This window comes from Episyrphus balteatus, chromosome 1 (genome assembly GCF_945859705.1).
Source record: "Episyrphus balteatus chromosome 1, idEpiBalt1.1, whole genome shotgun sequence".
NCBI classification, from domain to species: Eukaryota; Metazoa; Arthropoda; class Insecta; order Diptera; family Syrphidae; genus Episyrphus; species Episyrphus balteatus.
Window position 1 is genome coordinate 120,203,168 of NC_079134.1, and position 24,541 is coordinate 120,227,708.

Here is a 24,541-nt window from a genome sequence, read left to right on the forward strand (position 1 = left end):
TTTTTTAGCAAGGAAACATAATAAAACTGAGTGTTCACTCTTTCAAGCAGTCTGCAGAGCTATACAATATTATGGTGCTGACTGCTGAGGTTCGGAATTTCCGAATGTCCGAGGAAGTAGAAACACTGCAGTGGTACTTATATTAAGGCGAGTTTTAAAGCTACCAGCATGTACCACCAAACTACGGTCTGACATTGGAAACTGGAGCCGAAGATGGCCATTTCCATTTCTACACTTTAATTCTTCATCTGAGATAAATATACCTATCCAATAACAGTCTTTGAACATCCTACTAAAAAATCAGTTTTGGGTAAAAGAGTTAAATGGGATTGGATTTGACTTAAAATGGGAGGAAAGAGTCTGTTCCAAAGAAGAATAGAATGTTAAAAGTTTTAACTAAATCGATCATCTTAAGTTTTAAGGCTTTCAGTTCGATAACACAAGAACAGCAAAAAGTTCAACACGAATATATGTATAGACTCTTTGACCCCTCAAGAGGGCAACACTATTTCACTGATGATTTTGATGTTGGCAGTATAGTATGGATCTTCAAGGGTAAATGTGACCTTATTTTACTAAATGAAAGCAGGGGGTACATTCTATAAAAAACGAAACGAAAACGATCGTTCGTTTTTGAAAAACGAAAGAAAATTTTTGACAGATACAGAACAAATTCTTTCGTTTTTCAAGTTGTATGAATCAAACCTTTCGCACACACGAAAACGTTTGTTCGTTTTCGCCATACAGAATCTCACCCCAGGTTTAGCCGTTGTGAATCAGACTTGTGCACCACAATATGCCAGCTAATTTTATTATAAAAAAATTGTCAACTATTAACTTTTACTATATTTTACTTTATAACTCTTTGGCTTTTATATCCAAAATGTTTAATAAATGATTAAACAAAAGCAATCATTATTCTCAACTTTCGTCAACTCTCAAGTTATCGTAGGTTAAAATTTCAAGTTAAAAATAAAACAGTAACATTACATTATATTACCTACACTACATTGCATTACGTTTATATATTTGAAAAAGATTTGACAAAAATATCCAACAACGTTGAAATTGAGCAGAAGCGAAAAATTATATGTAGGTATTGATTGCAGCTACATTGTGTGATAGATAATGCCAGAAAGTATTGAATCTTGATACTGGGTAATTTGTAATTTGTTTAAAATGCAAGAGTTTTCTTATTAATTGAAATGCCAAGAAAATACCGAATATCGACGTTTAAATGTGTGTTATATCGTTTATGTATGTATTACCTAGGTATATTTATTTTCGAGCATGGATTTTCCCTTGACATACATCCTTGAATTCCTTTATTATTATCGTTAAGGTACATCAGTGTTAGAAGGAACAAATATCTCTGGGCAGTGTTGTTTTAAGCCTTTTTAATTCCAACCAAGCCTAAGGCAACAATATAAATAATGAATGAAAGACCCCAAGACTATGGCGACAGATGCTTTTACACCCAAAAGAAAGAGCATGATGCCTTGCCCTGGGGGGCTTTTATTTCTCCTGCAATTGACACTCCTCAGCCAGTATATATCTGAGTTCTGGTACTCACCTTTTTGACCTATCTACCCATATTATTGAATAGGTACGTGTACAGGGTAATTCGATAGATAAAGGTTCTATTTAGAAATAAGATATAAACTATTTGAGCTGTGGTCTGAACTCTATAGGCGTGTTTTTTTTTTTTTGCTGGCATAGCTATCTTTAGAAGTTAACACAACTGTTGATCTGAATAGAAAAAAACTCAAAGGTTCAATTTTGACGCATTTTTGAATAAAAGGATAAAAAATACGCTTTTTTGTGCTTTAGTATCGGGTGTTTGGGAGCAAGACAAACGTCTGTCATGGGTATTTTTGCAATGAGGAAGTCAAGGACGACAAGATGAGAATAATTTCAAGTGCGGTTACCCCAAGCCCTTGATTTTGCGAAGGAGATCACGATTAAAGATTCGTTTGTCGGGTGCGAGGGCGCTGCGCTGGTAAAACGTCTGTCATGGGTATTTTATTTCCAGATGGTTACCCCAATTCCTTAAAAAAGCGTAAAAATATGCGTTTTTGGACTCGTGTGTCGGGTGTGTGGGCGCCGATAAAACGTCTGTCATAGATGTGTTTGTAATAACCCCCTTAATACAATGGTGTAGCTGTGGCTGTAGCTTGTAGCGCAAGTTGAAGAATTCTCAACTTTTTGCTCAGCTGCCGCCAACTTTTGTTGTTGTTTCCCTCAGTAAAATATTGACAGTACTACAAGCTACAGTCACAGCTACACCATTGTATTTCGCCAGTAAGAGGGAGTAGGTGATGCAATTAATTTTAAGTGGTTACCCCCACAAGATCAATTTCCAGAAAAATGGTAAGTTTCATGCCCTTTTTCTCTGTAAAGGCGCCGATACGTTGCCTGGGACTGATTTCAATATTAATATGATTCGGTTACCTCTCAAGCGAAAAATTTGCTCTCGATCTAGGGATGCCAATACTTGACTTCTATGTAGCTTCTCCCTGTATTACGTATACGCGTTCCCCTTCTAGTTGATGTTCCCGAGTTTTTTTCCCAGATCTGCCGTAATTTGAATCTTTGGTTGATGGTGGACTTTTTTGGTCTGAAGTCATACTGATAAGGACCTATGATATTGTTGGCAAACGGCTTCAGACCTTCACGTTAAACGGTAGAGAAGATTTCATAAGCGATGTCGAGGGGGCTGATTTCTCTGTTGTTGGCGCAGTTGGAAGGGTTTCCTTTTTATAAGAATCGAGATCTCCCGACCATATTAGGCAAATGAGTTTGTGCATACTCCCAACCAGATCATCTAGTGCTTATTTAAATAGCTTGACAGCAAGGTTGTCAGCATCTGCAGTTTTTTGGACTTATATGAATTTATTCGCTTGGCAAATTTGTTATCGTCATCGGCCAAGAAGAATGGTCATTTCTGCCCCATTGTCGAATGTTGGCTCTCTTCGCCATTTCACAGTTGCTTTTCTTCTAGACTAATATCCTTGTTTACCTACATTGTTTCACCTTTTGAAAACATCTCGGATGTTTCCCCTCACTTAGCTTTTCCCATTACACAATTTAAGCTCTTTGTTCTGAAGTTCGAACTAATTGGACTGTTCCAGTATGTTGGGAGAATACCTAGAGTCAATTGCGAAGATATCAATTTTTTTTAGTGGTTGATAATCTGGAGACTACTGATTCCCCTTATAAATATTGGGGAACATTGACAATTGAGTGCTTGAAATTATGACATTGGATACGAATCCAAGTTGTCGCTGTAGGTACTCCTTTTTTATGTAATTCATTAATCAAGTCACCCTGTAGATTATCTTATTGCATTGAGTAGATAGAATTTCGAACATTATAATCGAATGAATGACATCATTGTACAAACAACAGCATTCCAAGAAAGTATCTTAGACTTATAAGGTTGACAAAATAACATCAACAGTTATGGAATATCTATGAAATACCGAATATGAAAAGCTAAAGGTCTACAAGCATAACGAAGCTATTGTCTTCATTTACCTTGGCATATCGAAAACAATTACAAACATAACTGAAAGACAATGATCCGAATGACCATGGATATTCAATAAGATATCAGAGGTCAATGAAGAAGTTTTTAATTAGGTTTAAGAGAAGCCTACATTCAATATGACACCTTAACAAATTCTATGGGAGCGAAAATTGAAAATTAAAATGCATAAAACTTATACAAACCATTACACAATGAACTTTATCCTACTAAAAATCAATGAATGTATCTAATACCTACCTTCCTCCTTTAATTGATGTCTGAGCTGAAAGTTGTATGTTGTGTCTTAATGCAGATTTACACCTCGAGCTCTGTCTGTTTTTATAAATTTTGATAAAAATGATTAAATTGAAGAGAAGATGACCATCAACTTAAACTTTTGAAAAACAAAACTGTGACTATTTAGAAAGCTATATATGAGATTAAATTGATGGTTGTTTTGTAAAATGTACCTACAAGCTGCAAGATTGTGTATCTGTCTGTACATTATGTACATTATGCTCATATGCAATAGGTACCTGTATACCTTACCTACATTACATACATATGTATTTGATTTTTGATTGATTGGAAAACTGAATTCTAAACGAAGATAGAGTTTCAATAACAATAAAGTATGAACGCTTGGGGTTATTAGTTTAAACAAAACAAAAAACTCAAAAACTATTTCTACCTACATTCGAAAAGTAGGTACACTGAAAGAAATTCTAACAATTCTTAAACGAAAACTTTTTAAAACAAAGAAAGGAATGATTTGAAAAGAAAGTAGGCAGTGATTAAATAAAGTGTCATAAACGTCTGCCTAACTTAGGCCTGCGTTAGACGTGTTCATTACGTCAGATTTGCAGTCGAACAAACGCCGATGGTTTGAAGTTATTTTCATAAACGTCATAAATGTCATCAGCATCGCGCAGATTGTAAATTTTGTTTACTGCAGAAGTAGAAAAAGCGCGGGATATAAAGAAAAATTATTATAAAAAGCAAAAAATGTATGTTCTTATTGCGATTTTTTAATAAATTTCTTGTTTTTATTCAAATCTATATTTTTTTAGGGAAGGAGAAGCTGCGGGGTGGAATATCGCCAAAATAAAACTTTTAATCGAGAAAAGAATTCTAATGCAAAGAGATGGCAATGAAAAAAGTTGATCCATTCTTATCATTCGATGTACTGGATATAAAAAAAAGTTTGAAAATGTAATGACAACACACAGACGCTTTAAAAAGCGAAGTAAAGAATCTGGAAGAGAAGCTACGACATGGGAGTTCTACGAATACTTCGACGAAGCATACGGTGGTAGGCATAGCCTTCGCGAAATCTGTTGGGTTCATCTGTAAATGGAGAAAACGATTTAGACGATGAGGAAGCACGGTGATCTTGAAGACGCGGCAGGTTTTACAAAAATGGACCCCAAAAGTAATGATGCAGGATTGTTCGGACTGATTTCAGGATTCTAAATATGTAAACTTCAAAATCGTACCTGATCCCTTTTTTGAGTTATAAGCATTTTTGTATACACGGGAGGGAATTTTGACTTAGAATGGGGAAAACATTGTTAAAAAACATCGAAAAAAGACATTTTGATTTTGTATATGTTTTTCAAAAGCTATATACACTCCTCGCCACTTGAATAGGACATCCTTTTTGTTTTTAATAAAGTGGATATAACTCCAGTCTCTTAATAGTTAGCTGTTCAATATTTTACTATTTTGTGTGTCACCTTATGCACTCTCTCTGTGAGCAAGATCATTCATTTTCAATGCCCCGTTAGTTAAATTTTGCAATTTTTTGCGGAACAACTGTGAAAAAATTGCCCCTATTTTTGTTCACTTGAATAGGACACCCCCTTTTTAATTGGTTTTCGGGTGCAAATCAAAGAAGGTGGAAATGCAAAAATGTTTTCCAATGTCTTTTAGTAATTTTTAGCTAATTTCAATTTAAATGGGTCGCGCGAAATTATTGGCAGAGGAAGAAATAGCGAAAATCTAGAGTGTCATCCGATTTTTCACCAAAAAGGTAAAAAAAACGCATCAAAGCCGAAATTTTTTTTCATTTTTTTTTACGAAACGAGTCCAACTGTCGAAAAAATATGAAAGGCTTAACAATGAGTGCCGTTACTGCAGCTGACAGAAGAGCGATTCAACGACTCGCATAAAATTTACATGACTTTGCCGCCGAAAAGAACGAAAAAGTGGTTAAAAAGCAAGTGCATCCGTAGTGAAGCGAGTGATTTCGAAGGCCAAAGACTTGAGGCGATTGCAGCTTAAGAAAAAACCATGGGTTAACACCTGCAGTAAAGAACAACGCCTTAGTTTCGGTCTGTTTTATGACATGAAGTAAAACATGTTTTCTCCAATGAGAAAAAAAATTAATTTGGGGGTTCCGTTGGCTTTAAATTTTTTGTTTCATATTTTGCGAAATAAGGACTATCCATTATTTCATAAAAATAATACTTGAGGCCAACGGGGTCCTCTAAATTAATTTTTTTCGCATTGGAGAAAACATGCTTTACTTCATGTCATAAAACAGACCGAAACTAAGGCGTTGTTCTTTACTGCAGGTGTTAACCCATGGTTTTTTCTTAAGCTGCAATCGCCTCAAGTCTTTGGCCTTCGAAATCACTCGCTTCACTACGGATGCACTTGCTTTTTAACCACTTTTTCGTTCTTTTCGGCGGCAAAGTCATGTAAATTTTATGCGAGTCGTTGAATCGCTCTTCTGTCAGCTGCAGTAACGGCACTCATTGTTAAGCCTTTCATATTTTTTCGACAGTTGGACTCGTTTCGTAAAAAAAAATTTCGGCTTTGATGCGTTTTTTTACCTTTTTGGTGAAAAATCGGATGACACTCTAGATTTTCGCTATTTCTTCCTCTGCCAATAATTTCGCGCGACCCATTTAAATTGAAATTAGCTAAAAATTACTAAAAGACATTGGAAAACATTTTTGCATTTCCACCTTCTTTGATTTGCACCCGAAAACCAATTAAAAAGGGGGTGTCCTATTCAAGTGAACAAAAATAGGGGCAATTTTTTCACAGTTGTTCCGCAAAAAATTGCAAAATTTAACTAACGGGGCATTGAAAATGAATGATCTTGCTCACAGAGAGAGTGCATAAGGGGACACACAAAATAGTAAAATATTGAACAGCTAACTATTAAGAGACTGGAGTTATATCCACTTTATTAAAAACAAAAAGGGTGTCCTATTCAAGTGGCGAGGAGTGTATAATATTGTTCTTGAACTAAGTCTTTAATTTAAGTTGGTTGAGCAAATATGTTCTGAGAAATTTAATTTCAAAAAAATCATTTTAGGCGTTTTTTTTTCTACAACTCAGTAGCTACTCATTTTTTTATTTTATTTGAAAAACAATAAAAACAAATAGTTACTTGTGTAATTTTCATTGTTTACGAATAAAATGAAAAATGAGAAGCTATTGAGTATTAGAAAAAACACGCCTTTAATAAAAAAAAATTTTTTTTTCTTCAAGTTTATTTTTTTCCATTTTTTTAAATAAAGGGTACAATTTTTTTTTAAATAATGGTCTTATAAATTTCTAGTCGAAAACAAAAAACCACATGCTTATAAGTATTTTAGTTTTTGAGATTGAAGCAAAAATGTATCGCATCCCCAGAATTTTGTTTTCCTCCCATTTTCTTAATTTTTTTTTAATAAAAGAAATTAGTTTCAAATCAAATGAAAAATAGGTCAGGCACGTTGCTGATCGAGACATTTCCTCTTTTTTTTAATTTATGCGCGAAGCCAACATGGATTCAAAGGAAATGTGCTCCCACGATTAAAATCGAGAAAAGGTTTGTGGTCCCTGTGTAAAAAAACACCAAAAAAAAAGTAGATTTCTTATCAATGACAGAACCGAAAATTTGATTAAAAAATATTTAAATATTGGGTACAATCTATCAGGCGGAAAATATACTTTGATTATTTGTAGAACTTGCTACCTTACTCTTTGCGATGCCGAAAAAAACAAAAGATCTTTTCAGGTGATGCCAGCCTATGAGAGCATGGTTTTATCAAAAACCCCTGGTTCGATCCAAAATTCAGCATGTAATTGTTACATATGTTTAACAAGAAGGTACAAAGGGCATACCATAGTTAAAAACGGAAGAGGGGTTAAACGAAATTTGAAAAATAATATAAATATTATTTCACCAAAAAAGGGTCGTAGTTCGTAATCATGGAAAAACAAAAAAAAAAACTATTAAACTTTGCAGTAAATGCAGCAAACAAATTAGAAAAGGTTTAAGCCATAAGTGTTCAAAAATTAAAACAAACGTGTCACAAATTATTAAAATCATCCCCGAGTCAATCCAAGAAAAAGTTGCATCCTCTATTATTAAAAACAAGATTTCTGAAGAAAATTGTTCAATAAATTGTCATATAAAAAATAAAGAAGTTGTTTTAAGTTCTAAGGGTTCAAAAATGAGAGTCACTATCAATCCAACAAAACAAAAGGCAATTTTTTTTACTGAAAAATCTTTAGATGATTTTAGAGCAAAAATTAATATTTCCAGAAATAAAATGAAAAACGTCAGAAATTTTTTAAGGTCCAACGTTGGAAGAAATTTATACCAGCAAATTTTACAGAGCACATGGCACAAAAGTCTAAAACCCTAAAAGAAGTATACAAACAAGAAACTTTTCAATTTGAATGCGAAGGTAAGCAAAAAGAAAAGAGACCTGTCGTTTATGCTGATGCAGAAGAACTCTTTGATGCAGTTGTGACAGAAAGAAAGTTTGAAGGAAACGTTTTAGTGAAAGTAATGGCTGATGGCGAGCAAGGCTTTTTCAAAATCTGTCTTTCCATATTTCCTGAAAACTACTCAACAAATTCAAAAAGTAATGATGATTCAGATGATGATAACAATAAAGAAAACAAAAGGACACTATACTCTCAGGGCGGAACTGTGAGTAAAAGCCTAGGATTATTGAGCGTAAAACGTGTTGTACTACTTTGCGTAGTACCTAAAATTATGGAAACTTATGAGAATATCAAATTGTTATTCAACATAACCAATATAAACAATATTTCCTTTAAATTCGTTGCAGATTTGAAAATGTTGCAACAGACTGCATCGGCAATGTATCCATGTCCTTACTGTTTCGTTTCACTGAACCATTTGAGAACAAAACATAAGCCTATACAAGACGATTATCACAATACTGCTTCTAGCACCAGTAGTTTTGAAAAGGGTAGCTACGCAAGAACAGAAACATATGGAGATTTAAGAAATGACTTTCAAAAGTTCGTTCTTTCTGGAAAGGACATGAAAAGCACTCAACAGTGTCACAGTACCATAAACGTGCCTTTATTTACTGAAAGTGACAGTACTGCCGTGCTGGAAAAATGTGTTGTTCCTGAACTCCGCATTTTACAAGGTTTCGTTAACCATTTGTTTTGGAAAGGTTTAGTCCTACTTTTGGGAAAATACAAGGCATTAAAGTGGCCGAAAAGCTTAGGACTTGTTTCAAAAAATTATCATGGAGAGACTTTTGAAGGCAATGCTTGAAGGACACTTTAAAAAAAAGCTGAGGGGCTAAACCGTCCCCAAATCTATGGAAATGTGGGATATTTTTCTCTTGTTCCTTACATAAACGCTTTTAACATTATGAATAAAATTGTCGAATGTGCTTTAACATCCAGGCAAGTAGGAGAAGGTTTGTTTGTCATCTTAAACGAACTCCGAAGAGCCTTGGATGCAATTGAAAACGTCTCAGAGACTTTGAAAATTCATATTTTGAGAACTCACATTGAAGAATGCCTCAAGTTTATTAAATATAATAAAGGCCTGGGCTATTGGTCCGAACCAGAACAAAGTGGAGAGTCTATTCATTGAGAGTTTTTGCATACGTGAGATCGATATAAAATATATTCCATCATCGATAAAATAAACTGTATCCAGTTCGTCTTCTGAAAGCAGTTGTGGAGTTCTCTTCCATGAATATCTAACATTATTGCAACTCTAAAATTTCTAAAATAATCTTTAATTACATAAAACATTAAAAAAATACAAAAAAAATTAAAAAAACAACAAAAATAAAAAAAAAAAAAACAAAAAACCACTACGTCCACGGTCCAAGTCGTTGGTTCTGGGTAACGCTAAGAGTGGTTAAAAATTACAAATCTGTGGATTAAATAATCAATTTACAAGTTTTATTTTGAAGGAAAAAATAAAACATAAATAAACGTTCGTATCTTTTTTTTCAATTTCTAAAAAACTGATATATTTTTTGCCAACTGGTTTTGAGTATTTAACTAAAAACTAAATAGAGCATTTAATATTGGAAAAAAATTGTACCTTATAATTTGAAGTCTAAAAAAATGAACTTAAATACAAAACAAATTTTTTTTTCTAAAATTTTGATTTCGAAATTTAATATATCAAAAACTATTTGCTCAAAAAACTTTAACTAAACATTATATACAAGAACTATATTTTAGCTTTCTAAAAATATATAAGACATTAAAATGTGTTTTTTTTTTATATATTTAATATGTTTTTTTTGCATTCTAAGTCAAAATGCTATCCCGCGTATATATATGTGCCCTTAATTATGAAAGTGGACTAAGTCACTCCTAAAAATGGCCTCAAATCTAGCCTTAAAATAATTATTATTTAAGGGGTAAAATTTATTTGAAAGCGAAATTGCAGTAAATAAACTTTTTTATTGCTCCTCTAGTGATTTCATAAAAGAAACATAATTAAATCGTTATAAGAAAATTATTATGAAAGTTTTTCTTTAAACAATGCAAAAAGTGACTTAGTCCACTTTCATAATCATGGGCACATATATGCTTATAACTTGAAAAAGCTATCAGGTAGGATTTTGAAGTTTACATATTTAGAATCCTGAAATCAGTCCGAACAATCCTGCATCATTACTTTTAAGGTCCATTTTTGTAAAACCTGCCGCGTCTTCAAGATCACCGTGGAAGCTTATCCGACTCTAACGAAACAAAACGTCCTTTTAAGGACGGCCAACTTCTTGAATTTTTAAAGGAGGAAGCTGAAAAAAATTACATCAAGAACTGGTTGCGATTGAAAAAGAGAAGATAGACATTGAAAAGCGGCAACTGGATCTTTTAAAAGATCTAAAGGACTTGCTGTCCCAATCTACATAAGTAAAATGAATGCTACAAAACCTACATGAATTTATGCTAAAAACCTACCTGAATTATCTATATGTATTTAAGTTGAATAAAAGAATGGCTGTGTTTTTTTTTTTTAATAAAACTTTTTCAGTTAAGATTATAAAGAATACAAAAACATATTTTATATGACAGTTTTAAATTACACCTATCGAGATTGATAGTTCTCTTTCAACCGAGCTTTTTAACCCCCCAACCCTCTCACCCTTATTTTGTTTTCGATTATCTGCATAATACAAAATGTTAACAACGACCTTAAAAAGTAAATGCAGAAGAAAATAAGACCTTATATACATCGTATAGTCTTCTCAAACGAACTTTTGGCGCGCTAGAATCTCATTTCATCCCACAGTGGTCGCACTTTATCAATCGTTGAGGGCTTGTTCTAAAGTCGAACTGGTATTCTGGTATAAGAACCTTTTTCTTCTATTTTTGACGGAAGATTATGAAGAATTCGTCTCTAAAAAACAAAACTGATGATTTGCCACGTTTCAAGACCACTATAACTTCTGCGTCTTTCCATTGGTTTCGAATATATTCTCACTTGGTGTGGAGGCCATCTGACTACAGACGCACTTTGAGCCCTGGAGCCCCAGGGCAGAAATAATTTTGGGGCTCTTTTTCTTCTCTTTATTGTTTGTTTTTTTTTTTTTTAAGAAAATTCATGCAGTTTTTACTCTAGCGACATGGCGACATTGTGACATAGTGACATGACAATAGGTCTGTTCCAGACTTTTTGTGCACTAAATTATTAGGAAGTCTGTCAAATTAATGAGAGTTGGGAGAGAATTCTCTCAGTAGGAAATAAAACTACGAAAGACTGCCAAAAAGTCTGAAACAAGTTGAACACTATTATACAACACAATTTCATATTTTATGCTTAATTCGATAAACATTAACACTTTTTTAATGCAAAAAACACGTAAACGCGATTCAATTTAAAAATCACTACAATTTGATTTGTTTTTCTTCTTTATTTATTTGTTTGACATACGTCAACTTTTCATTTGACAGAGCTTATATTTCTGCCGGAAGAAATTCTTTGGGCTAAATTTGTCAGGGTGGGAAAATTTTTTACTCTCTCGTGAGCTTTGACCAAAAATAACCAAATATTACAAAATTCGGCAGTTTCAAACTGAGTGTGGAACAGACCTAATATAGCGACATAGCAAAATGGCGTTAAGCGAGATAGCGACATGGCAACATGCTCGGAATAGCGACATATACGACATGTTTATATGGCAGATTGAAATTATGTCGACGTATTGACATGGCGACCAAGGCAGCGACATGTGCGATATGTAATGCATGGGAATAGTGTGCATGGTAACATGGTGATATTGGCAACAATTTGTTTTTGTAATTTGCTGCTTGGACTCAGAAAAAGAGAGTCTACTTGATGGAAATGAAGTGTTGAAGAGTTATGATGAAACATATAATTCGTTGAATCTTGAATCTGAGATTTAAGCTTTCTTCTAGATTCACTTCAATAACACGGGTCAATAAAATAGATTTTTTTTTTAATTTCTGAGACCAAACTACGCTTCGTCTGCTTCAAGAATTTTTTAGTGCGGACAAATGTTAAAATTTAGGTGTCCCACAAGGTTCTATATTGGGTATAATATCGGTTTTAGTTTATGGGAAAAAAAAATGTTTTGCTTCAAAATTTTAAGGGAAATATGACGGCCTTCACGGTTAGAAATTTTTAACAAATAAATATTAAGTTCAAGTTGTCTCATTTTAATCAATGCTGGGAGTTATAAGGGCAAAGCCAATTTTCTTTTTTTAATTAATATTGAAAATAATCCACACAGCACCTACTTAGTACAACAACCCAGCAAAAACGAACTAATAACATTCACTCGTATAAGGCTCGTACTTCGTACCTAATTTAAACTCTCAAATTTATAACAAAATTTAGGCTTGAAATCAAAATCGAATTCTAACAAAAATTGAAAAACCAAAGGGCATTCCGCACATAACATGTTCCATTCTAATTTGATATTTCGCTGTAGTATACGAATGATTAATCGAAAGTTTAATTAGGCATATCCTCTATATGGGGAATATTCATGTCATAAGTGATGCAACCAAAGATAACTTTTCTGAGAGCACAAATTGCCATTGATTTTCCATTATGGTTCTCGTCCGGCGGCAGCGGCGGGACGGCTCTCGGGGAACAAACCAAACCCGGTTGATGTACTCTGTTGGCCACATCATCATCATCGTCGTCGGAGCATCATCAGGAGTGGTGTAACGAGTACCTACCATATTGCCGCAGTATCATCACTGCAAGTGCTGAAAACTTGAATAAATTGATAGATATTTCAATTTTCGCCTTTTCGGTTTATCTAGCCGCCTCACTCAGTAAATATTTTGTGACCAGCAGTAAATTGACAATAGGAAGAGATTTTCAGTTCAGCCCTTGCCCTCACTCTGGGCCATATCATGTTTTACTCGTTATGTGAGTCGACAAGCACCATTCACCCTGAGGAGGAGGAGGATGGGGCTCTTACATACATGTCGGCCTCAAAATGACAAATTCTTTTCGAGCACGAAAAATCATTGGGACAAGCAGGGTAAAAGGGATAGAGGACACCATATCACCGATGAATGACTATATGGAACCAGGGAAGAGGATAGGCCACAAAGTAGCCTCGCCTTTGGCCACAAAATCCAGTCAGTTGGTTCCTGAAAATTTACATGAAAAAGATTCAAAAATACGATTCAAGTATGTACGAGTATTTTAATAATTTTCCATTTCCTTTCTGTTAATTTTACACATTTGATGGACATCGCTGCTGTTTCATCGTGCTCTGAATAAATACCGATGTTGGCGGATAGTGCCACAGATATTTGGTTAATTGCAACAAAATATTTTGCCTATTCATTCGAAATGTATTGTATTATGTGGATTGGTTGTGCTTCGTCTACTTTATATAAATTTAATTTGCAAAAAGGACTTTATTTTGGAGTATTTAAATTTGTGTTATATGAAGCTTGTGGGGGCTTTGCAAGTTGACAACAATGTACCATCTACCACAATAGAGAAAACGCGTTTCGTTGGCGACGAGTTGTAACTATATTGGTTAATTTAATGACACCATTATCTTTCAGATCATTAGTCCCAGGAATTTCAAGATTTCCCTTTATTTAAGTATCACACTCGTAAATACACAACTAGGTTACATATGTTGGTTTATGGGAAGGTTACAAACTTCTGTATAAAGGTAGATTGTTTTTAAATAATAAGTTAGATCTTTAACAGCTCATAATAATTAAAAAACGTATCTATGTACGTACGAGGCTTTCCGGAAACCATGAACTGTAACTGTAAGTAGTAAAGAGTTGAATATTTTAATCCTAGTAACGGGAGATTTCACTAGAATTTCACCCTAAATAAGGTTTAACAAATCAGAATTCAAAATCTCTTTAAATGAAATTAGAAATCAGTTTTGCATCTGTTTGGTCGATCCTATAGGCGTCAATGTTTTGCATGTTATGTTATGACAACTCCATTGGTGTTGTACGGAAATTCGATTTAATTTTAGGAAGCGGAAAATGTGTGGCTTAGCTGCAAGTTGGAAAAAATACTATATTTTTGTTCCGGTAGTCTAATTCATATAGTGCTACATTCTTGAGCACTAGCAACAAAACACAAGTATATAATTTTTAATTCTAGGTATATTAGAGCTACAGCTGTGAACACGGATATAACAGTAGTTTTATAAAAATTAAGCAATGTATTAATACTTTAAGTTCTATACGTTCTGTAACTTTTATCGCTGGCGATACAATTTCAATGAATTAAAAAGATTTTTACGTTTGACCGCATTTAAGTGGAATGAAAGTTAAAAAAGGTAAGAGAGTTACGGTAAGCTTTAGTTTAAAAATGAAATAGTTAAAATTCATACTTAAGGAATTCTTATGGACCCGATATTCGACGGTTAATGAAGGATACAATTGGAAGCAGCTCTAAAGGACTCTGAACATGAATCGTTTATTTTCAAAACATGATATAAGTCCATTTTGAATATTTTTTGTAAAACCCACAAAAATTATAATATTATTAATTGTTATGAATTCAAATCTTAATCAGTAGATCTTTTTATATATAAGGATAATATTTGCATTTAAAGTATAGCTCAAACTTGTTAAACAAAAAAATATGTTGTGAAAAAATTTTCTTGAGCAAATGGACTTTATATCAGGTTTTGAAAATAAATGATTCAAATGTAAAAATGTCTCCATTGCCATGAAGATAAATTTAATCAACAATCACCTGCAAATCTGATGAACATGGCGAGTGATTTCATCAAGTTACCGCAAGACTTGAACACTGGTACAGTCTACAGTGAAAAAACTCGACTCATTGCTGGGAGATATTTGCTGGAATTTTCAAGACGAAGCAGACCAGTTTCTGAACTTACAAAATTTAAATAAAAATATTGAAACCATGCCTGATTTTTTAATTAAATATCTATGTAGGTACATCTACACATAAAAGGTATGATACAAAAAACAATTTGAATTTTGAAATAATGATTTCAATAGTCATTTTTTTAGATAACTTCTTTCACGTACAATTCTTCAAAAAAAAAATCCATCGATAAAAAATCAAAAACTGGAAAATATGGTAGATTTTACCCTCATTTTTGGCATGTGGAAACAAAAATTCAAACGCAAAAATCTTTCTTATTTTTATTTGACCTAATCCAGAAAAATTAAGTACCTACGCCATAGTGTTCAGCAGCCATCATGTTTAGTAGATATGAAAGCCCTCTATGGATTTTAGAGACTATTGCTTGTTTAAATGTGCATGTGCATGTGCAAATAGCAGTGGTCTCTAAGAATTTGATATTTTTTTGGTTCAATTGAAAAATTCATCAGAAATAATATTAAAACAGATGAATTTCTTTTAACAAACATATTTAACAAGAAATTGGCTTTCACATCAAAAGTTTTCTTATTGTAAGAACAAAAGTGGTTCTGGTAAGCATTGCACCGGCGCGGGCGGCAACGAGCAACGAAACTTGATAGATACTTGCGCCACGTAAAAAAAAACCTTAAAACAGAGGTGGAATAAGAAAAACAACAAGATCATACAAAGTAGATCCAAAAAAGTTAACTGTAATAACTGTACAGTTCAGACAAGAGCTGAATTTGAAAGTGAGTGATATGTCCGTTCGCAGACTAGTGGAAGAAAATTTACCAGCACGTAGTCCAAGAAAAACGCATTTGCTTATAAAAGACCATAAGCAAAAGCCTCTATATAAAATTAACGTTCTTTTCTGTGGAAAAATGGACGAACGAGTTAAATTTATTTTGTATAGTGGCACTGGTTCTCGGCAGACGAGACGTCCTCTGCAAAAAACAGAATAAATATACCATTAATATACCTACATCGAAAACCGTCAAACATGATACATGATGGTTCATGATGACACCATAATTGCCACCCCGGGTGCAGCCCGCCCTACTCCACTGGGCAAACCTACTGGTGTAATATGTAACATACCAGACGATACGAACCTAGTTCCGTTAGCTTCAGGCAGGAGAGAGGTTCTAAAGTCCCCATTTTTTTTATCTCGTATTTGTTTTGAAAAAAAAACCAAACTACGCCAAAATAATTTTAGAAAAAATCAAAACCAATCAAATTTCCCAAAAAAAGTGTTGGGGTCAACATTCTGTTTTAAAAAATTCTGTTCAAAATTCTGCTTTCAAAATTCTGTTTTACAAAATTCTCTTTCAAAATGCTGCTTTTCATAATTCCAAAACCTTTTTTATTTTGCAGAATTTTAAATCATCCTTTCACTTATTTATGCAAGATTTGCAAAATGTATTATTAATTGGATTGCTTACTACTATTTTTTTGAAAAGGAATATTTTGTATCACTTTTGAGCTTTTTTGAAAAATTTCTTTTTTTTTAAGATAACATCTACATTAGGGTGGGTCAAAAAAATCGAAATTCTTTTTTTTTATTTGGTACTCCGAAAAATCGATTGCTAGACACCTCTAGAATATACACACCAAATATGAGCTCTTTATATTAATGGGAAGGTCCTCCGCTTTTAAATTTTCCATTTTTGCATCAAGCTTCTACAAAAAAAAATTATTTTTTTTATAAATCGACTTTTTTGCAAATTTCTTTGCTTATTCTTGTAGGAAATTGAACGCTCCACAAAAAAGACCTTATGCTCTTTTTTCGTTTATCTAACCGTTTAATAGATATTTGAGGTCCAAAAATCGAGAAAATCTTTAAAAATTCGTTTTTTGTTCTTAATTTTGTAACAAATTGAAAAATTATAATAAACAAACGCGCAAGACTTATTCTTGTAGGAAACAGATTGGTCCACAAAAAAGGTCTTAATAATTTTTTTCAATAATCTAACCATTCTAAAGATATTCGAGGTCAAAGTTAAAAAAAAATATGAAAACATTTTTTACTTTTCAAAATTTTCTAATTCACTGAAAATTCAATATTTTCAAATTAGCAAGATGTTTTCTTGTAGGGGCTTAAACGTTCTATAAAAAGTTCCTTTGCAGCAAATTAATTGCTTTAACAGTTAAGAAGATATTCGTATCCAAACTAATGCCTACTGATTTCAATAGTTTTCTTGATACAAGTATGCATTGCGATTTGAATACGATTATCTTCTAAACGGTTAAAGCAATTAATTTGCTGCTAAGGAACTTTTTATAGAACGTTTAAGCCTAGGGTTGCCAGGCGTCCGGGTTTTCCCGGACATGTACTCTTTTTTGGCTGTGTGGGGGACGTCCGGGATAGTTTCTATCAATTGTCCGGGATTGTACTCTTTTCTAGCCTTTAAGTATCTCACTACTTGTATGCTACTCTTAATTCATTTAGTCCTAATTTTTCGTCAGTTAGACTATCATAAGAATAAATGTCAATATAAAAAAAAACTTTTATTCCTAGGAATAAGCTCTGAGGTTTATCTGACTATTGAAAAATTGGCCCTTTTTATTCAAAAAACGAATCGAGTTCATTAAAAGCGAGGCGTTTTTATTTTGGTTTATTATCTGCTCAATTCTGTTTTGTACTCTGTTCCAATATAATCAAAACTCAAAAATATAGAATATGGCAACATTTTAAACGATTAAGGAAAATCTAAGGCCACTTAAGTAAGTTGCTAAGTCAAAAAGAACATTTCTTTACTTAGTAACTTACTAAAAATTTTATTTGCATTTAACTAAATCGTTTAAAATTTTGCGCAATTGGTTTTCAATGGAATTTTAAAAATTTTTTTAACTGGAATTGCATTGCAACTTTTGTAGTATATTATAGCTCAAATGTTTATTATAATACTATACCGAGAAGGCCAAACTTTGTCTCGGAGTTTTTGTTTATTTTTTTTTTTTTTTTTTTTTAAAAAATTAGGAAAAAAATGCTACGGGAACAAGGGTTAAAAATGTGATTTTTAGTTAAATTTGAATAGGATTGTTCGGTTATTTTTTTTTATAAAATTATGCATTTTTTTTTGTTCTAGTTTTGTACTCTTTTTTTTGTCCTTATTTGTCCGGGAAAGTCCGGGATTTTGCATCTCGATTACTAGTTTCGTCAAAATATATCTGGCAACCCTAATTGGGATGTTTTTCGTATTACGGAATAAGGACCAATACACAAAATCGATGGGATTATGAACCAAAATGTTTTTCTTGTGTAACGGAAAAAGAAATTTCTCTAAAATGTTTTTTCCAGACACATAATGTCCCGAAACACACTAGTCGGAAGACAAAAGAGTGGTTCCGGGTTGATGGGCTTTGTGTTATCGACTGCCCGGCCCATTGTCTGCCTTGAATCCTATTGAAAACCTTTTAGAGGATCTTTAAAGAGCTGTTCCCTGTTCGTGTTGTCAATCCAGCCAATAGCAATCAGCTTTGGGCAGACCAATCTAATTGCAAAAATAATAGAGCAACAATATCAAAGTTGTAGCACCTTACTAGCAACGAAATAGTAACAAAATATAAACCTTTTTTGAATTCGCTAAGTTAGTATAAACTTAGCGAAACACTAAAAAAACTATCAGAGCAACAAAATCTAAATCGGCGTTACTAACCAGCAACAAAATACCAACAAAATGTATGATTATATTGGATTCGCTAAGTTAATATAAACTAAGCGAAATTACCAAAACACAAAAACAACTGGAGCAATAAAATTAAAATTGCCATAACTAATTAGCAACAAATTAGCAACAAATTAGCCAGAAAATATGGACTTCCAGCCACTCTACATTTTTCCGAAAACCCAATCGGTTTTGCTGGCTTCGATTGTTTTTAGCCATACTGGATATCTCTTATATGGGAATATAACCATTAGAGTGACCGCAACTCCCATAGACAAAATTTTTTGTCGATTTTTTTTCGGGGGAACCCCATAAAATGTTCCGCCTTTGCAGATTTTTAGATAGCCAAAATTTCAGCTCGATTTTTTAAAATTAGCTCTAGCTCCCAAACAAATCGGGTTATCGGGATGCTAAATTTGTTTAGTTTTACTAAAAACGAAAAATATTGTCATCAATTTAAATTTTCAGTACTTACCTCAAAAAGAGCTGAAGTGCAAACTCGATTTAAAATTAAACTTTTTTTTAACTGTTTTACTCTGCGGATTGGGATAGAATGGATGTTTCTCTATCTCTGGGCCCTCGGGTAGCAAAAGTATGAGGTATAGTCGTGAAACTTTCTATGTTATTGGATCGATGTAAGGCATCTGATAGAAATGCTTCTCGCATAATTATAGCTACAATAGAAGCACTAGGGCAAAATCCAATTGACTTTGAAGTTTAAAAATCAAACTTACATTCAACAAGAAAACACTTTTGCTTGGTTTAATGCCAATGGCTCCTAAACAAGATCTTGATCTTTTGCGTAATTGCATTGAATACCGCAAGATAGACAAAGATATTTCAGAGAAGGCTCTTGCTAAATTCTCAAACCATTTATGGTATTTGAGTTCAGAGCTGGCAGGTCTGGCGTTCTTTGACCTAACTTTACGAGATGGCGAAAAATTAGAAACGGCCAACATAATTTTGAAAACCAGTGAAACGGAAACCAACAGGATAGTGAATCCAAAGCTACAGACACATGAAGATGAACAATTTGTCACAGCAGGGTTAAAAAATATTGTGAACAAAGAAACATTGAACTTTTTAAGTTATTAACCATAGGTGGTAGCGTTTTTCCACATGCTGCAAAAGTTAACAGTACTGTCAACATTTCTTTTTTATTTCCTTATTTGACCTGGTAAACGTTCTTTCAGCCCTTTGGGGCAAGAACGTTTCCAGTTTCCGGAGACAGACTGAAACCAGTTTCGTTGCTGTTTAAAATTCTTGTTGAGTCAAGAAGGATATCTTCAGCGTTTTCTTACTCTAGATACTTTTTAAGTTCTCGGAACCACTTTCTTTTTCCTTGCTCGTTATGGCAGCACGAGCTTTTGAAATTGATTCAGCTCTGCGATCTGCGAATACATAAAACCATTTTGCTCCTGGTTTATTTCCCTTAACGGGAGTTTTTCGATTACCTTTCTTTAATTTTATTTGAACTGCCGAAAGAAGATCCTCCAACCTTTGAGAAAAACCACACCTCGCGAGAGTGTTAAGCCAGTTTGAGAGTTTGCTTTCTTTTTCAAATGAAATGACCTTTTATGCCGGGTGTGGCCGAGGCTCTGCCGTGAACACGATCCTGAAGAGTGGTTCTAGGTATCACAAACTTCTTAGAAGCTTCCCTTATTCACGTATCTCAAGAAGAGTTTCAGATAAATCTTTTTCTGTGTAGGTTGCCCTGTTCCCTTCGTTAGCAGATTCCATTTTTCTTAAGAAATTTATTTGAGTACTTTAACAAGTTTCAAAAAATAACAACAGTGGTTGTTTGTCTGTCCTATTGTCGGCCGCCTTCCCAAAATAATTTAAAACAAAAACTTATTTTAGAACAGTGGCCACCTTTGGTTTTAGATACCAAAACTTAACAAAACCGTGTCCGGGCGGAGTCGCACAACTATTGAGCTCAAAACTGGTCTAGTTTACTTGTTTAACGGAACCGAAAATGTTCAAACTTCAAAGTAATAATAGAGAGATGACAGAACAGAACAAAAACCGGTTTAGTATCTCTATAAATTTCACTAATAACTAAGCTTTTCTTGTCAGGTCACAGTGTTGCCAGAATATTTTAGAGGCAAGGAGCCAATTTTGAGAAATCTTGGAGCCAAAAATAGCCGCTTTCATAAAAGATCCAACACACGCAAACAATTTTTTGTGGTATGAGATTTTTGATTTTTTTTTTTTAATTTCAAATATTTTGCTTATAAGAACTTCAAGTATAATTATTTGTTTTTAATTTTGCTCATAATTCTGGTTTTCACGCTCATTTACGAGGGTTAAATTAAATTCCGATAAATTCTCCACAAACAAAAACATTTACAAATACGTTCCTTTATTAAACAAAAATGTATAAGCATTATTGTTTTCCTTATCTGCCGGTTTATTCAAATACATTTTAATTTAATTGAAATAAATAACATTTAAAAAAAAAGAAATAAGGGAGGGAAAAATACAATTTAAAACATTGAGTATATCCCTTGGCCAGAAACCACTTGACGATATAAACTGCGTGACCAAACACGAGTATTTAATCCCAAATGGAAAAGAAACATAGATAGAATTGAAGACCAGAAAATGAATTGAAAAACACCGCTAGTTGAACTAATGTATATTCGGTTTGCAAATGTAGAAAAGATTCCAGTTCATTGCTTCAGAATGGATTGAAGAAGATGATGGCTCTTGTTCTCCTTCACCTGATCGACTAAGTCCTCAACCTCCATTAACCATTACCCACCCCACACTCCATCCTGCCTCGTACAAAAATAAAAGAATGAAAAAAAAAATAAGAAAAAGAAAAACTGGGTAGATTCAGTGGTATTTGTCTGTATCTTTGGTGGCGTGCCTTCGAAAATGTTTTCAACGAAATGTATCTGCATTTTCACATATCCGATTACCCAAGCTATTGGATGGACACAGATACGAGTACGAGTATAGGTACAATCCGCACTTGACGTAAATTTTCTCCGGCATAATAATTCCACTGGGAAATTGAATTGAAAATATCTAAGTGGATTGGACAGTTTGGGGTCACCATCGGAATAAACGACAAATTTGCATGTCTTATCACAAGACGTCCACCTAAACATAGTCTATTCTCTGCACAACATTGGCTACTCAAACTCAAACTCCAACCAACCACCTATTATTAAGTCATATGCTTTAATTTCTTTGATTGGTCTGGAAGTAGGTGTAGGTTAGGTCTTTTCCATAGAGCTTGTACTTATACAATGCATGAACTGTACATCTGACGACATACAACACTAAGTGAATTTGTGATAATTGTTGGGTTTATTTCCTTGTTTTAGTTATGAACTCGTTGAACTATGTTCAAGTTATGTCTTCTAGTTAATTATATCGTGTTGTCCAAAAAAATATAATTATTAATTAAATTATAATTTATTAATTAGGTATAGAACATAATAAAAAAATAAAATTAATAGGTACAAAATTCTTATAATGAGTTAACCCAGCACTGAAAAATTTTACTAAAGAGCTGAGCAGAATGCGTCGCTCATATCGCCCAGCGATTAAAATAACAGATGTTAAAAAATTCGCTTTCGAAAATCGCTGAACAATAGCTATATAAATAATGCATATAAAAAAATCATTTTTTCTTTCGATGAAAAATTCATTGCTCTGATTTGTTTTAGATAACCAAATAGTTCCGCTGAGCCTCTTGAGAAAAATAAAAGAATTGAAAAAGAAACCGTAAAAAACAATAAACGTCAAAATCGTTTCAATTTATTAAATAGAACGGAGAGAAACGGTCCGCTCATTTTCGTTGTAAGCATCCGTCTATTATTGTGGTGCTCTAAAGGCAGTTTTTAACATTTATGAACGTGCGCAAAGTGCTCACTTCACGTCTGAAAACAGAACTAAATGATATTGACCAATCCGCTATTATCGGTGCGTCATATGATTTGCCTTTACTTATCCTTTACGATACCGTGAACCGTGCGTTCTTTTCCCACTGTTATAGTTTGGCCTTAAGTCTTTAGTTTAGACTTCTAACGAGGTTATCTATTTGAGAAGCGATCGGAAGAAAAGATGGTACTTTCTTGCGAGTGTAATCGTCCGCCGCCGTCGACCCTTCTCAATCTCCTTGGGTTGGCGCTATGGTCTGGATATCAGCATCGGTACATTAGCTACTAAAAGGTAATGGTCAGGCTACTCGAAACATGCAGACGTTCGTAATACTGGAGGAATGTCTAGCATCAATCTCAACATGATTAATCTGGTTGAAGGTTGATTGATTGAGATACGGAAATCTCGTACTGGCTGTACTGGTCGTTATCGGGCTCGGGCGTGGTGTCGGTTTCGTGCAGCTTATGGTTTCCTACTGTGCTTCCAAACATGTCTATAGCTTCCTTTAAAAACCCCAAGAGTTTTAATATCGCTTGCAGTTTTTTTTTACTAGGAAATCGTAAAAACTATCTTCGGTATCATCATGGTGAAGGAGGCGTATTATATTGGTGAATTTAGACATTCTGCGGATTTTAGTGAGGTGTTCGTTGACACAGTTTGAACTCAGGACTTTCAGCTTGAGTCTACTTAAAACCACGAACCCAGACCTAAATAAGCGATATCTGCGGTAGCAAACGCAATGGATGTCAATGTCATGGTTCTTCAGCCCTTCTCATAATCTTAGATATCTGCCTTGTAGCAGTAAAGAGCATCCGTTGATTGTTCGGCTGCACGTGGTGTACTAAAAGACTTAACACCTAAAGGGAACAAAACCGATAAACCCTGTGTTTATTTGGTTTTAGTGTTCCTTATTAGTCAATTTGTATGTATCTTAGGCATGTCGTCATTGGTCATAGTTTCATCCTACTCCTGGGCGGGCAGTTAAGATTAACCCGAGCCGGAATCCCTAACCTTGAGAGGTAGGTCCCTTAAGAACTGCAAAGCTGGACAGCTCGGTAAAACCGTTCCTTATTGCCCATGCTTTTTTTTATATGCTGAAAACATGTCGTACAAGTATTAAACAAAGGACAAACAGTTTAATAGAAATATTGCAACAAACAAAAAAATTGTTTTGTCCAAATCGTACCAGATACATCAAAAGTAAAGCTTACAGTAATTTATTCGTCGCTAATATGTTTTTCTTATTGTTTATGAAGTTATGTTATAAACAGGTCACAATATGACATAATAGGACAAGAATAAAAAAATGTTCATAACTACTGAAGTGGAAACAAAAAGATTCCTTCTCCCAGTACCTACTTAAATGTATGTTTTTATCTGAATAAAAGCATAAAATCTCAATTCACGATGAATAGAATTATTTTAAATTTCAATAGAATACCTACGTACTTAATGTTTATGTACACAGAATTAACAAAAATATGTTACTTTTTGGCATCGAATTAGAGAAAAAGTTAGCAACACTGTAGATCCCTATTATATACACAGCATAGAGAAACATAGATTCCTTTGTTTAATGTGTATGCACGGTTTGAGTTTGATGTTGTTTTGATTACATCCCATGCGAAGGGAAAATTTATTGGAGTATCTACTTCAGTGAATAAATTTGAATATGAATTTACTTCAACTAAAATTCATAATGACAGCCAAGCAGAGATTATATTCTCTCTATGTTCATCTATACTGGGTTTGGCTGGGACTTGGAAAATATGAAAATATGAATGACTTTGTTGTGTATAGTATAGAGGCGACGACGACAACATAACACTCACTCATTTTGGGATGTTC